Raw genomic sequence first — 16183 nt, forward strand, 5'->3', positions numbered from 1 at the left:
CTTCATAATTTTATCAGAATGTACAATATGGAGGACCCTATCTTCGAATATTATACTGAAAATACGGGTAATGAGCAAGTATATTGTGATCGCCAAAACGGGGTAGAAGATGGCAAAAATGGAGAAGGACTGAGTCAACCGCAGCAAGGTATTATAGACAACATGACGACTGTACGAGATAACATAACGAATGCACTGTGGGCAGCACAGTGGACCATGTTGTAGTTGTTAATCGAGTATTCGTGTAAGAACGATTGTAAGGGTTGATAATTAGTACTTTTGTCATATATGTATTAATGTGATATTTTTAAACAGTTGGATTAGTACTTGAAATTAATATGGGTTTACATTTTTTAATATTTACTGGTTACAAAATTACCAATAAAATGTTTAATATTATTAAAATGTAAATTGATAAGTTTTAAGGTTATAATAATACATTATTTTAACAAAATGCACCAAAATATTATATTAATAAATCATTTATAAAAAAATATATCAATCAAATATTCGACACAAATATCAAAGTCAAAATACTCTACCAAACACATATTCTTCAAATCTTATTCTCGTAATAATAACCCTACTCAACTATCCAATATTTTTCTCAAAATCTTATTCAAAATAATAAATTAAACGGACCCTAGCTTTTTATCCTTTCTCTCTTTTTCTATTCAATAATACTATATTTACAAAGAAATCTTACAAAAATTTGAAATCTTACAAAAATTTACATATAAAGTGAGGTGACAAAAAATGAATAAAAAAGTGATACAAAAAGTCAAACTCATTAAATTTACTATTCCGTTCATTTTTTACGAAGTGACTCTATACAAAGATTTTTGTAAAATTTCTAGTATAGCATTGCTCATTTCTAATTCTCATTATCCTCGTGTTCTCCTTTTTTCTTCATCCTTTTTTCTGCCTTCTTCCTTCTTCATCTTCTTTTTTTCTTTCTTCTTCGCTTTCTCCTCTTCTATATATTTTTTTCTCTTCTTTTTCTTTATCTTATTTTCTCCGCCTAAAAGCCACTCATTTTCACCTACAAAAAATGCCCAACTCACATCGTTTCAATGAGCACCGAAGCTGGGATTGGTGTGTCATGGGCATTAACTTGGAATGATGTCATTCTTTGAAGCAAACAGCACCGTAGTTTCATATTCCAGTCACCGTCGTTGGGTTTCGAGAAGGGAACATTGATTTGTGAATGCGTATGATACAGTTGCAATCGAACAAAGCGGCACTAAAGGGCGGTTGGCCAGCGGAAATTTCCTCTTAAAAGCTTCATATTCACTGATTCTTTCTCTTCTCTGTGTTTCTCACAAAAGGCAAAGCNTTTATAGTGATTACTTAATTCATTATAACATATTAACATTACATTATACTATTATAGTATGATCATATAATTAATATAACATTACATAATTAAAATATTAAATGATTACTTAATTAATTATGACATTATATTATAAACATTAGTAATTTACTAATTTACACAATACTTAATTAAATGATTAGAATTTTATTAATTATAACATTACATTATAAATTTATAGTATGATTACTTAATTAGTTATAACATTCTATTATAAATAATATTACAATATTTAATTAAATGATTAACAATTTAATTAATTATAATATTATATTATAATTAAATAGTATATTACTTAACTAATTATAACATTACCATTTACATTGTAGTATGATCAATTAATTAATTATAACATTACACAATTAAATGATTAGTTAATTAATTATGACATTATATTATAAACATTAAACATAAATAAATAAATAAATAATTAAATTATTAGAAATTTAATTTATTATAACATTACATTATTGTTAAATAACTACTTAAATAATTATAAGTATTTATAACATTACATTATTGTTAAATAACTACTTAAATAATTATAAGTATTTATAACATTACATTATAGTATGATCACTTAATTAATTATAACATTACATTATAATTTAATAATTATAATATAATGTTTGAATGATTTTGGTGAAGTTATTTGATGTGAATTGTGATGAATAATTGTTTGTGTTTTGGTTTTGATTGACGAATTTTATGTGAATTGTGATGAATTGATTGAATTCAAATATTGCCTAGAGATTACAGGTTATGAGTTACATTGGACACAAATGAATGAATAATCAAAATTTGTTAGGGGTGTATTTGTAAACTTTTAAAGTATTTTTGTCATTTTTAAACTAATAGGGGGGTAATTGATTTTTTATAGGGTACCTGGGAAAGGAACCGGAACCTGTATTTTAGGTTTTGGTTCCTTGAATTGAAGAACCTGCACTGTGCGGTTTCGGTTCATGTTCCTTTTTTGGGAACCTGCACTGTGCGGTTCCGGTTCTGGTTCCCCTGGAAAGTGCAGGGTACCCGGAACCGCTCACCCCTAAAATGAACATTACCTTGTGCACCTTCGAGATTTTGTCTTCGATAAACACCCTAAAACTATTTTTTTATTTTTTTTTATTTTTTTGTGAAAGTGGGTGTTTGGATCAATTTGTGCACACCTCAATTAATCTCTCGAGATTTTGAAGTTAATAACTAGGTAGGTATACCCTTCAATGACCATCCCTATTGGTCATCCCTATTAATAAACGAGATGAGTAATATATCTAATTGTCCTTATCTAAATATATTCTAGAAAAAATCTAAACTTGTTGTAAAGCTAGGTGGCAATCCACCACTTCATATCATCACATGTCTTATGGTGGCATGCTTATTTACAAAATGAAGACAAGTATTATCTGTACTGGCATTGATCCATTGCTTAGGTGGGCGGCAAAATTTAGTATAAATACCCCTTTTCCCCTTTACAAGATATTCTACCAAACTAAGAGTCTTCAATAAGAAGGACTACCTCTTTTAAGCTCTCCAACTTCTGCCTCATTGTTTAGTCCCTCTTATTTTGTACTCTTACGTTTTCATCATGTTATTAGCACGGTAACTTGGGGGTATGTTTCAACATCTTTATTGTTAAATATTTGATTTATTATATGTGTTCAATTTATACATGTCATTTTATTATAACTATCCTTATGAGCATACTTTGTGGTTTTCAATATAAAAATTTGACCTTCCGCGTCAGAAAATAAGTTTATTTTATAATGACAGATACATGTATTGTCTTTAAATTATAATATTAATATAACCCATTTGCAGCTTGAAGTTTGCAAAATTGCATAAATTCATAGACATGATTCACATGAAGTACTAAATGTCAAATAAAACCTGAAGTTTCAAAATTGATATAATACCCGAACTAAAGTTTTAAATATCAAATATTTAAAGCTCAAAGTTCTGAACACTAATTATAAACCTGAAATAAGATTGAAACTAAGGTTTTAAATATCACATTTTCAAAGCTCCAAATTATGAATTTACTTATTAACTTGAAGTTTATTAAAAAAAAAAAAAAATTTGAGATATTGAAACCCTGAAGTCAAAACTAGAAGTTTTGAATTTTTATCTGGACTAAGTTTATTTTAAAATATTTGAAATTAATATTATGACAAAATATTGAATTCTCTGTCATAATATTAATTTTGTTATTTTATTATATATTTTTCAAAATGTCAAACATCAGAAGCATCAATATATTGCCTTTAAAATCGATGGCAAGAACTAAACAAAATAGACTATTCAATCAATTCTTCATCTTGAATCAATGAATCTTGGAAATGTTTTAGAAGAGGGTAACTCAGCATCTCCAACACCATCTCAAGAACATTTGTGATCATATGCGAGAATTACTCTGAGATCTTCTAATAATATAAGTATATATTAAAAAAAATTATTTCAAATTTATTTTTCTTACTTTTTGAGATGTAAAATCATAAATTAAATTTTTGTATTAAAGTTTAGAAACCAAATATTTTTCAATTGATAATATAGTCAAATTACCCAATCTTTCTTGTAACATTGTTGAACGCAAATAAAATTTTATTAACTTCAATTTTGAAAAACTTCTTTTTGCTTAAGCTACAGTAACATGAATAGTTAGTAATATTCTATAAGCTATCCATGCATTTGGAAAAGAATTAACTTTTTTTTTTTTTTTATAAAATTTAGTATCTCAAGTGGTGTTTTAATTTTCACCTTTATAATTTCTTTTAAAACTTTTAATTTTGAATATAAATCTAAACATGTCATGTTTTAAATTTTTTTCAAGATTTAAACAATTTTTCTTCAAACTACCATCATCAAGCAATTTTAATTTTTCTATAGTATAAAGGAAACCAAAATTATCACTATATATTTCAAATTGTTCAAACCTACTTTGAAGTGAGGACCTAAATATGTGAAATAATTTATTTTAAAAGATTTTCAGCAAATACTTTCATCTCTTAATTTTCATTCTCATCAAATTGTATTTTTTTTTTATTGTACGTTTTTCACAAAATTTTGGTTCTTTATTCATTTGCTCTACAATCTCTTTAGCTGAAATCATAAAAGATGTAAACCCATTTTTTCTAAATTTTTCAAAAAATGAAACAAGACATTTCAACTTATCAATTGCAACAACAATGTCTATATTTTTATATTGTAAATATTTACTAACCGTATTAGCAGCAAATAACATTTCATACCAAATAATCATGCCTAATAGAAATTCAAGATTTTAAATCTCATATGTTAGTAAAGAAATAGCTTCACTTTTTGTTTATAATAAATTTGGGCCTTTAGACTTTTTTTGGGGGTCTCTTAGGTCGACCTGGATAAGAAATTATACACTATTTTTATTTTGTAATATATTCAAAAAAAATAATAAAAAATTTAGGCCCTTTTTTACCCTATTTTTTTGGGCCCTAGGCAGGTGCCTCACCTGCCTACCCCTTGGGCTGGTCTTGAGCGTCTCTACAGGACCATGTAAAAACAACAATATTCTTTTATCATCATATACACAAAGAATTGAGAAGTGAACATTTTTCAGTAAGAGGAGGGGTCTAAACGAGTCGAGTCGAGTCGAGCCGAGCTTGGGCTAATCAAGCTCGGCTTGGTTGCTACATTGTCGAGCTTAAGGTTGACAAACTTGAAAAATCAAACTCGAGCTCAAGCTCGATATTGAAGAGGGCAGCTTAAGCTCAGCTTAAGCTCAAGCCGCTTTGAAAATTTTGAAAATTTTACTCCATGTTAGTTTCAAAACTATCAAATACACCCTCATATTTTTTCTTTTTAAAAGAAAAATAAAAGGCATTTTACACTATTCCAACTTTGAAAAGAATGCACAAGACTCCTAGGGTGCGTTTGGTTCAATATTTTTGCCCATATTCTCAACCAGATTTTACAAATAACGTTTGGTTCAATATTTACACAATGCAATCCTGAAAATAAAATCCTGACAATTTTTTTACCATTGAAGATAGTTTGTAGTCTTGCTTTTATTTCACTTTCTCACTTTTCTTCACTGCTTCAGTGCTTCACCATTTCACTTTCTCAGTTTGCATTACCAGCTTCAGTGCTTCACCATTTCACTTTCTTAGTTTGCATTATCAGCTTCAGTGCTTCACCACCGTCACTTTCTCACTTTGCATTACCACCATCAATGCTTCACCACCGTCACTTTCTCACTTTGCATTACCACCTTCAGTGCTTCACCACCGAAGCACCGTCACTTTCTCACTCTGCGTTACCACCTTCAGTGCTTCACCACCGTCACAAACCATCTTTCTTCTCCAATATAATCTTCCACTTGCAAATACAAAACAAACCACATTAGCCAAACAACCAGCCACCTGAACCAGAAAACCACCCCATAGCACCACCCAATCAATATGTCAACATCATCACAGCAGAACCGCATGACCACCACCCATCACCATCTTCCACCATCATCGCAAACCCACCACGAATACCCACCGATGTCACAGATCTGTCATTGTGAAGCCCCGACGTCTCCGATCGTCACAACCCCACCGTAACCACCCACGTACGTTGCAGATCTGGCACCGTGAAGCCTCGACATCTTCGATTGACACAACCCCACTGCAATCACCCACGGACGACTCAGATCTATCACCATTAAGCCACAACCCCTTCGATCGTCGCAACCCCACCGCAACCACCCACTGACGATTCAAATTTGTCACCATTAAGCCACAAACACTTCGATCGTCACAACCCCACCGCAACCACCCACTAACAACTCAAATTTGTCACCATTAAGCCACAAACCCTTTGATCATCACAACCCCACTGCAACCACCACGGACAACTGAGATCTGTCATCGTTAAGCCATAAACCCTCCGATCAACACAACCCCACCGCAACCACCCACGGACGACTCAGATCTGTCACCGTTAAGCCACAAACCCATGAAACCGTCACCGAAAATATCTAACTTCCGTGAAAGGAACATCGTGAACAAGAAAGCTATTTTTGATTTTTTTTTTTTGTGCAGGTTTGTAAATGTGTTGTCTGTATGATGTGCGCATGAATTTGTTTGCGAATGAGTTTGTAAATCTGTTGACTTTTTTTGGTTTTGCAGGTTTGTAAATCTGTTGTACCCATGAATTTATTCAGAGAAGGGAAAAAGACCCGTTGGCTTTTGCGAATCCAGTTAGCTTCCATGACGTGTTTGTTTTCAAGACACCCAATGCAATTGTCCTGATTTTTATTTTAATTTTTGCCGTTGTGTTAGTACTTTTTTTCCTTTTACTATTCCTTTTAATTTGGACTTTAATAATGCGTTTTTATAATTGGTGAACTCAAAGTGATTTTTGCACATGAGAAACTTGGATCTGGTGGATTTGTTTGTGGAGTTTAACGGTTAGAGCATGTGCCATGTTGTTTACCGTGTTTAGCACATGCGTCAAAATATTGTACAGCTTCATATGTTTTGTATGTAACATGTTGTATGTAATGAATAAATTTTGGGAGTAAAAAATTATTAGATTATTATAAATATTTTTTTCGGATTTCACTAACTGATATATTTGTTCTATAGATTCAACATCGTTCTTTAATCGTAACAACAAATTACGCTCATTTGCACAGATGTTAGTATAATTTATCCCGACGTCGCAGGATTGAATACTACTTGCAGCAGAGGCGAAAGTTTCAACATTTTTCTAGACTTGGGGTTCATCATACACCCTGTTGGTCGACATTGTTTGTATCTTCCCCTGCATTGACGTCTTCAAGCAATGTCGGATCGAACGAGGTATAAGTTTATCTATGTTTACTTGATTATGTTAACATGTGAGTATTATATTTTGTAATATGATTGGTGATTCGTATGATATCCCAATGTTGGTTGTCGTTCTCACCATACTGTCCTTAGATGAGTGATACTGTGACCTGGTCCGTTGAGATGACCCACAAATTTCTGGTCCTGTTGTCTAAGCGGGAGAAAACTTTGCATGGTACTTCAATAAAAACAGTAGATTACTAGGAAATATTGGACGACTTATCATCAGTGGCTGGGAGGAGACTCAACGTCACACAACTAACCTCTAAGTACTTTCGCCTGCGAAGAGTATATCAAGCATGGTGGAAATTGCTGCAACACATGGGGTTCGGGTGGGATCATGAGTCGCAAAGTCCAAAGTGTCCCGTAGAGGTTTGGCAAGAATATGTGAAGGTAAATTTTCAACTTTTTTAACTAATATTAATCAACAACATCGTAATTGTATGCATTTTTTTTTTTGGACTGCAAATATTAATATATTATTCTTTTGCATTACCAGCAAAACCTACTGGCACAACAATTCTACCACAAAGGACTTCCTCACAAAGAGCTTTATGAAATCATATTTGAGAAGCAAATTGCCACTAGGAGATATGTGTACACATCTACATCTCAACCGGTGGAGACCTCCACTTATTCCAATCAGGGCGCGGTTCCCATGGATGATAGCGACTTTAAACCTGATCTAGATCGGACGACAGGGGAAAAACGGCCAAACACATCTGGCCATGGAAGAGCGAGAAATGGGAGGAACAGAAGTGGCCCGGGACAATCACTTGCAGATGTCATTGGTAGATTGACGGACGAGCTTATGGAGAAGTAGACTATGGGATCGAGGGCTAGCAATCGCAGTGGAGATGATAGGGACGAAGAGATCACTAGTGGTCCATCTGATCCATTTTCCATGAGCAATTGTATTGACATCATGACGGCCATGCAAGTACCCATAGAGTTTTATATGCCGGTTGTCAAGTACTTATATCAAAACCCAGGGTGGCAGGAGATATTCATGAAACTCCCACCCGAGGAAAAGGCTAATTGGATTTATAACGACTTTTGCAATTTGTAGATGACATTGTATGTCCTAAGTGTTTGCCAACACTTTTGTATGCGTCAGTGGGCACTTGGCATTAGAATTGGAATTTATAATGCTACTGTATGAACTTATTAATTGTGCTATTGTTTTATGTGAGATTACATGTTTCATATGAGTTTTGGATTGTCATTAGAATTAAATATTGACTATTATATTTTGCTAAGTAGTACAACAACTGTTAATTGTTGATCAATGTTTTGCAAATGTGCAGGTTTAAATGGCATCGTCTAGCCGTACAGGAAGAAGATGACGTTCTATAGATGACGAAGAAGAAATACTGACAAATATAGCCATTTCACTCTACTGTGTTGCCGCGTTAGAAACAACTGGGCGTCAACTATGACATACATCCATATTAACTGGTCATGAGTACATGTTGGAAGTACTTAATGGTCATGCTAACAAGATCTTTGACAAGTGCCGCATGGACAAAGACTGTTTTACATACTTATGTGACATTTTGTCAGAGCAAGGCAAATTGTGACCAACCAGGAAGACGAGTTTGGAAGAACAAGTTATGATATTTCTAACAATCGTTGGTAAAAACGAGAAAATTAGAACGATGATAGAGGATTTCCAACATTTCGGGTGAGACGATCTCTAGACATGTTGGCGCAGTTTGCGAGGCTATATGTGAGTTGAAGACAGAGTTTATCAGACCACCTAACTTCAGTGATGTTCCATGGGAAATATCAGCCAACTGAAAATATTACCCAAATATCAGCCAATCGAAAATATTACCTTTTCTTTAAGGTACTGGTTCATTATGTTTTTTATTAGTGGATAGTTAAGTTCATTGTGTTATTAATGTTGATAGTCGGTTAATATGAGTAAAATTCAATTTTGATGATAGGACTGTATTGGAGCCATTGATGGCACACATGTATACGCTTCGGTTCCACATGAATTTGCCGATAGATACTGGAATCGCAAAGGAACGTTGTCACAGAATGTAATGGTTGCATGCGACTTTAGGATGATGTTCACTTATGTCGTTATTGGATGGGAAGGATCTGCGCATGATTCAAGAGTTTTAAATTCAATTATTGATGATCCAAATTCTGGATTCCCACATCCTCCACCAGGTATAACTATTTTCTTGATGTATTATAGCGTATTTGCTCCATTGTTGAGGCCTTGTAATTCAAATAACATGTATGATTTTATTACAGGGAAATACTATTTGATTGATGCGGGTTATCCAAATAGAGAGGAGTTTCTCGCCCCTCATAGGTGAGTGGCTTACCATATTTCTAATCACCACCGTAACCGAAGGGGGCCACAAGTGTTGTTTAACTACAGACATGCTTCACTCCGCAATGTTGTCGAGAGAACCTTTGGTGTTTTGAAAAGACGGTTTCGTATTCTGAATAGAATGAACAATTACCCGTTGGATAAACAAAGGAAAATTGTTATGGCATGTTGTGTACTTCATAATTTTATCAGAATGTACAATATGGAGGACCCTATCTTCAAACAGTATACTGAAAATACGGGTAATGAACAAGTATATTGTGATCGCCAAAATGGGGTAGAAATGTAGAGGTGGAAAAGCAACCCGCCTGGCCCGCGGCGGGTTACGCAAAGTGGCGGTTTGGTCCTGACCCGTCCGCCAACATTGGCAGGCCGGGTTAGGCCCGCCAATTATGGGGAATTGGTTGGCCCAACCCCGCCCGCCAACCCTAACCCGTCGGGTTAGGCCGCGGGTTGGGCCGGGTTAACCCCCTTTTTTATTATTTTTTTTTTTTCATTTTGTTTTGTTTTGTTTTGTTTAAGTTTAAATGTTTAATTAACTTTTCAAATGAATAATTAACAATTTATAAATGAATAAATATAATTGTTTTTAGTTAACTTCTTTTCAAATATCAATAATTCAATTCAATTAAATTTTTTTTTGTTAACATTCCAAATATTATTTCAATTTTAATACATTAAAATTGTAATATAAGAAAAATAAAATTTATTTATTTATTAAAAAATAAAATAAGAAATTACAATAATTATTGCCTGGTTAAAAACCTCACCAAGAAAAACCCAATGGGACAAAAACTTGGTAAGGAAAAAAGAGTGCAATAATTGACAATTAATTTACAAGTTACAATTTACAAAACAACTAATTTTTGGGTTGACTAGGACCTTCCTCATCCGTATCATTTATATTACAAAATTGAAATGATTCCATTAAAGTATCGTCGACAACCTCGTATTGACCTTGATGGCGCGACCGTTCCCAATCTCGAAGATATGTGAGGACTTCAATCATTTTTTGTGAAAGTTTAGACCTCCTTTCATTTAAAATTCTTCCACTTGCACTAAATGTTTGTTCGGATGAGATGGTTGAGACTGGAATAGCAAAAACATCCAAGGCAAGTCTTGATAATACTGGAAAAATACATTTTCTGGTTTTCCAATATTCCAAGACATCAAAGTTGGCTCTTTGTTGTGGATCTGTTGGTAACATTTCAGGAGTTCCCAAATATTGTTGAAGCTCGTTACTTTGTGACTGCGTGGTGGACAGTAGATTCGTTGTTGCCGTTGGTGCTTCTGAAGAGGAGGCTGCGCCTGTGCTTCGGGTTCGGTTCCTTTTCAGCCTATTAACTGCACTCCAGGTGTAGAAGTCTTCATTTGTTTCTTCTGATGAAACTTCCCTTTGTATTTCGTGTCTTTGCAGGTTCCCATACCTATTTTCATATTGGAAATATACCTCTGCAACACAATTTTTTACCTCTCCTATTTGATTGACAAATGCTAAGTTTTGTAAATTTTCAGATAATGTCTCTAAACCATTTTCTAAACCTTCTTGTTTAATTCTAGGATAAAAAATGGCACCTAAACAATAAAGAAAAGGAATGGGTTTAAAATATTTTAAAAAAAAAATTTCCATTGCCTTTATTGGTTCTTTTAAAATTTCATTGTTTTTGTTTTTTGTAAATAACTCTGAAATTTTTACAATTGTATGTATTACTAATGGACTAGTAGGATAATGCACACCAGAAAGTTGTAAAGTGGATTGGTAAAAAATTTTAAGAAAAGAATGAAATACTTTTACCAAATAATGAGGACCTCTATTATTTGCTACAAAATAACTAATAAAATTAGCATAAGGTAAACATGAATCAAGCATTAAATAAGTACTATTCCATCTAACAGGCATATCTAATGCAAATGTTCTAGGAGACATATTTGATTTTATACAAGCATCTTGAAATTCAGCATTTCTTTTATTACTACCAGTAATCCAAGCTAAACAATCTCCAATTCTATCAGTATTTTCTTTAATTGTTTTCATACCACTTTTCATAATTAAATTAATAACATGGCATGCACAATGTTGGTGAAAAAACTTCAAATTGTTATATAAAGGATAATTACTTTAAAAATAATCTATAGCTTTACTATTAAAACTTGTATTATCTAAAATTAAACTTATCACTTTACTAACAATATCACAATCTTCTAAAACTTAAACAATTTTATTATAAATTTGTTGACCATTATGATCAACATCCATTAATCTAAATCCTAATAAAGATTTATTTAATTTACATTAATTATCAAAATAATGACTAGTCACACAAATATAATCTTGTTTAGCTCTACCACTCCAAATATCGGCAGTTAGAGTCACACTAACATGACAAGTATGTATTTTATTTTTTAATTCTAATTTCATTTTTCTAAACAATTTTATTAAATCATTTCTAGTTGCAATTTTAGAATAACTTTTAAATCCTTGAAAAAATGAATTTTGAACAAATATTTCAAAATATTTATCTTCAGCCATATTAATAGGTTGATCAGTTGCAGCAATATATAAAGCTAACTGTTCCCTATATACATTAGAATTATAACGCCAAGTAGTACCCATATTAATTATTTGAGTTTGATTGCTTTCTCTATTTCCATGTTGATTAATATGTTTATTAGCATGCCTTTTTAAAGTACTAGTACCATTACCTGAATCAGCTTTATAAATATTTCCATAGTATTTGCATCTCGCTTTCTTGACTTGAATGCAATTTTTTGTCTCATAAAACTTGTCGAAATGCTCCCAAACGTCTGATGTGTGTCTGTCTTCGGTTTCGACGACAGTTGATGAACCTGCCTCAGCTTGAGATGAAGTTGGACGAGGATGACGATTACGAGGACGACTTCTAGAACCACCGGGAGCTGTATGGGGAGGAATCGGGGGCATATTTTGAGGTGTATCGGATTTTGAGACAGGGAAAACTGCGGGACTATTTGAATCTCCTGCATTTATGTTAGTAAAATCAGCAGGACTATGACTAGGATAGTAGTTTTCTTCATCATTGATATAGATGGGAGATAAATATCTATCCATTGTAGTTGAAAAAAAAATTGACGTAGAAAAAATAAAAAATTAAAGAAAGAAATTGGAATATGGAAATATGAATTGAAAATTGCAAAAACTAATAAAAATTAAAATAAAAGCAAATTGATAACAAAGAGATTAAGAGAATAAATGAATAATTGAGAGATTAGAGATTAGAGAAAATGAGAGAATTTGAGTTGTGAGAAAAGATGAAAGTTTAGGGCCAATTTATAGAAAAAAATGGGAAAAGAAAATGATGAAAAAGACCATTCCAATGGCTATAAAACGGTTATATTTCAAGGGTAAAAGGGTAATTGGAAAAAACAAAAAAGAAATTCTTTTTTTTTTTATTTGTTTTTTGGCCAACCCGGCGGGTTGCCAACAGCCAACCGGGGGGTCAACCCGGCAGGTTGGCGGTCCTTTCTCTAAAAAGGACAAAATAGCAACCCGCGGGTCGCCGGGTTGCCATTTCTCAACCCGACCCGCCCAGGGGTTGCTGGCGGGTTGGGTTCAACCTGGCCCGTCTTATTGGTGGTCCGGGTTGAACTCTCTTGAATGCGGGCCGACTTAGGATTGACCCGCCTAACCCGACCCATTTGTTCCACCTCTAGGTAGAAGATGGCCGAAATGGAAAAGGACCTAGTCAACTGCAGCAAGGTATTATAGACAACATGACGATTGTACGGGATAACATAACGAATGCACTGTAGGCAGTATAGTGGACCATATCGTAGTTGTTAATGGAGTATACATATAAAAACGATTGTAAGGGTTGATAATTAGTACTTTTGTCATATATGTATTAATGTGATATTTTTAAACAGTTGGATTAGTACTTGAAATTAATATGAGTTTATATTTTTTAATATTTACTAGTTACAAAATTACCAATAAAATATTTAATATTATTAAAATATAAATTGATAAATTTTAAGGTTATAATAATACATTATTTTAACAAAATGTACCAAAATATTATATTAATAAATCAATTATAAAAAAATATATCAATAAATTATTTAACACAAATATCAAGGTCAAAATACTCTACCAAACACATATTCTTTAAATCATATTCTCGTAATAATAATCCTACTCAACTATCCAATATTATTCCCAAAATTTTATCCAAAATAATAAAACAAACCCTAGCTTTTTGTCCTTTCTCTCTTTTTCTATTTCTCTTTATCCTCAGGTTCTCCTTTTTCTTCATCTTTTTCTCTGCCTTCTCCCTTCTTCATCTTCTTTTTTTATTTCTTCTTCGCTTTCTCCTCTTCTATATATTTTTTTCTCTTTCTTCTTTTTTTTCTCTTATATTTCTTCTTCTTTTTCTTTATCTTATTTTCTCCACCTAAAAACCACTCATTTTCACCTACAAAAAATGCCCAACTCACATCGTTTCAATGAGCACCGAAGCTGGGATTGGTGTGTCATAGGCACTAAACTTGGAATGATGTCATTCTTTGAAGCAAACAGCACCGTAGTTTCAGATTCCAGTCACCGTCGTTGGGTTTCGAGAAGGGAACATTGATTTGTGAATGCGTATGATACGGTTGCAGTCGAACAAAGCGGCACCAAAGGGTGGTTGGCCAGCGGGAATTTCCTCTTAAAAGCTTCATCTTCTCCATATTCACTGATTCTTTCTCTTCTCTGTGTTTCTCACAAAAGGCAAGCCAGATTGAAATGGTAAAGAAAAGCAAATCAAAGGAGAAAAGGTTTTTATTCATTTTATAATATTATATTGAAAAGAAAGAGAAAGAATCAATAAATTTGACGGCAGCCCAAGCCCCAAAAGTCTGAAACAAGCCGCCTGACACCTGAATTCTGTAGGGGTATATTGTTAGATCTGAAACTTGTAAGCATCGGCAGGAGTGTGTTTGTCATTTAAAAACTAAAAAATGATAAAGACATATTACTTTCAAAAATATCAAATAGACCCTCGAGTGGGCTTTAAGCTCGCGAGCTGTCAGCCTAGCATTGGCTGTTTAACTCGGCTCACCTGCTGAGCCGAGCCACTCGAACTTTTACTGTGCCGCTCGCGGCTCGACTTGGCTCACACCCCTGTGAGAGATCCACTTGAGTTGTGGAAACACTTGAAAGAAAGATTTGGCCACCACAAGTTGATAGTGCTTCCCTAAGCACAATACAACTAGACACATCTACGATTACAAGATTTTAAAACAATCAGTGAGTATAACTCAACATTATTCAGGATTGTTTCTCTATTGAAGTTATGTGGAGAAACTATATCGAGGAGAATATGTTAGAGAAAACATTTTCAACTTTTTGTCCCTCCAATATGCTCCGGCAACAGCAATATAGGGAAAATAATTTCAAAAGATATTATAAATTGATATCATTCTTGCTTGTTGTAGAGAAAATATGAACTCTTGTTAAGAAACTATTAGACTCGTCCAACCAGTAGTGCTCCATTCCTTGAAGTGAATGCTACTAACCTTGATGGTAATCTGGATGAGGTAATGGTCGAGGGCGAAGGCGAGGGTGGGGTCGAAATGACTTTCAACCTCAAGGTGGTTAGACAAAGAAATTCCAACTAAACCACCTATCAAATAAGCTCCAAATAAAACAAGAAGAAAATACTCACAAAATAGATCATCAAGAAATGACGAAAATGTATGTTATAGATGCGAGGGCAAAGGACATTGGTCGTGTACCTATTGTACACCAAAACATCTTATGGATTTATACCAAACATCTATAAAGAATATATTAGAGTATGTGCCTTAGAACCAATCAATTTATTGTAATTGACTTTGAAATATCATGTTTACAATCAATAAAGGCATTTTTCCACATCATGTAATTCGTATTTATTATATATTGTGATGTATGTCCTTATGGTAGAACCATGAGGAGGGTATCGAATATTTCAAATCTTGATATTGAGGACTCTACGAGCACATATGGTGGCTATTGTAGAATTATTCGTAGCCTTAATATTATATGACCAAGGACACAGATAATATGATAAGGTTATCATCGTGTTGTACGACCCTGTTGAGAAGCAGTGACATATCTCACTTGTCAAGGTTGTTTGGTAATGACCTGGTGTGACACGTGGGTGCTTGCTATATGAGCAAGTTCAGTGGACAAATCCACTAGAGGATTCCACATAGATGATAACCCTAGTGTCTGTGGAATAAATCCTCTAACGGATGGTGGTGTATGTGATCTATAGATTTGAAATCACCAAGCACCTTGTATAGATTGATTATGTAATACAATCCCTAATTCTAGCAATCGATATCAATTCAATCAATCTACTAGGCCTAAAGTAAATTAAACGAATCAAATATCATATTCCATTAAAACAGAATAACATAAATCAAATCCATAGAAAGGTAAGAAATTACATTACTTTTCAATTATACCATTGATATATGTTAGGAATTGAAATCCCCTTGAACTGAATTGAAAAAGTTTAGCCAAACATCTTAAACTGAGAACAACAAGTGTTTCTGAATGAATCCCCTTATGTGTGTGTGTGTGTTTTTTTTTGTTTTTTCTCCTTA

This window comes from Pistacia vera, unplaced genomic scaffold (assembly GCF_008641045.1).
Source record: "Pistacia vera cultivar Batoury unplaced genomic scaffold, PisVer_v2 Contig279, whole genome shotgun sequence".
NCBI lineage: Eukaryota > Viridiplantae > Streptophyta > Magnoliopsida > Sapindales > Anacardiaceae > Pistacia > Pistacia vera.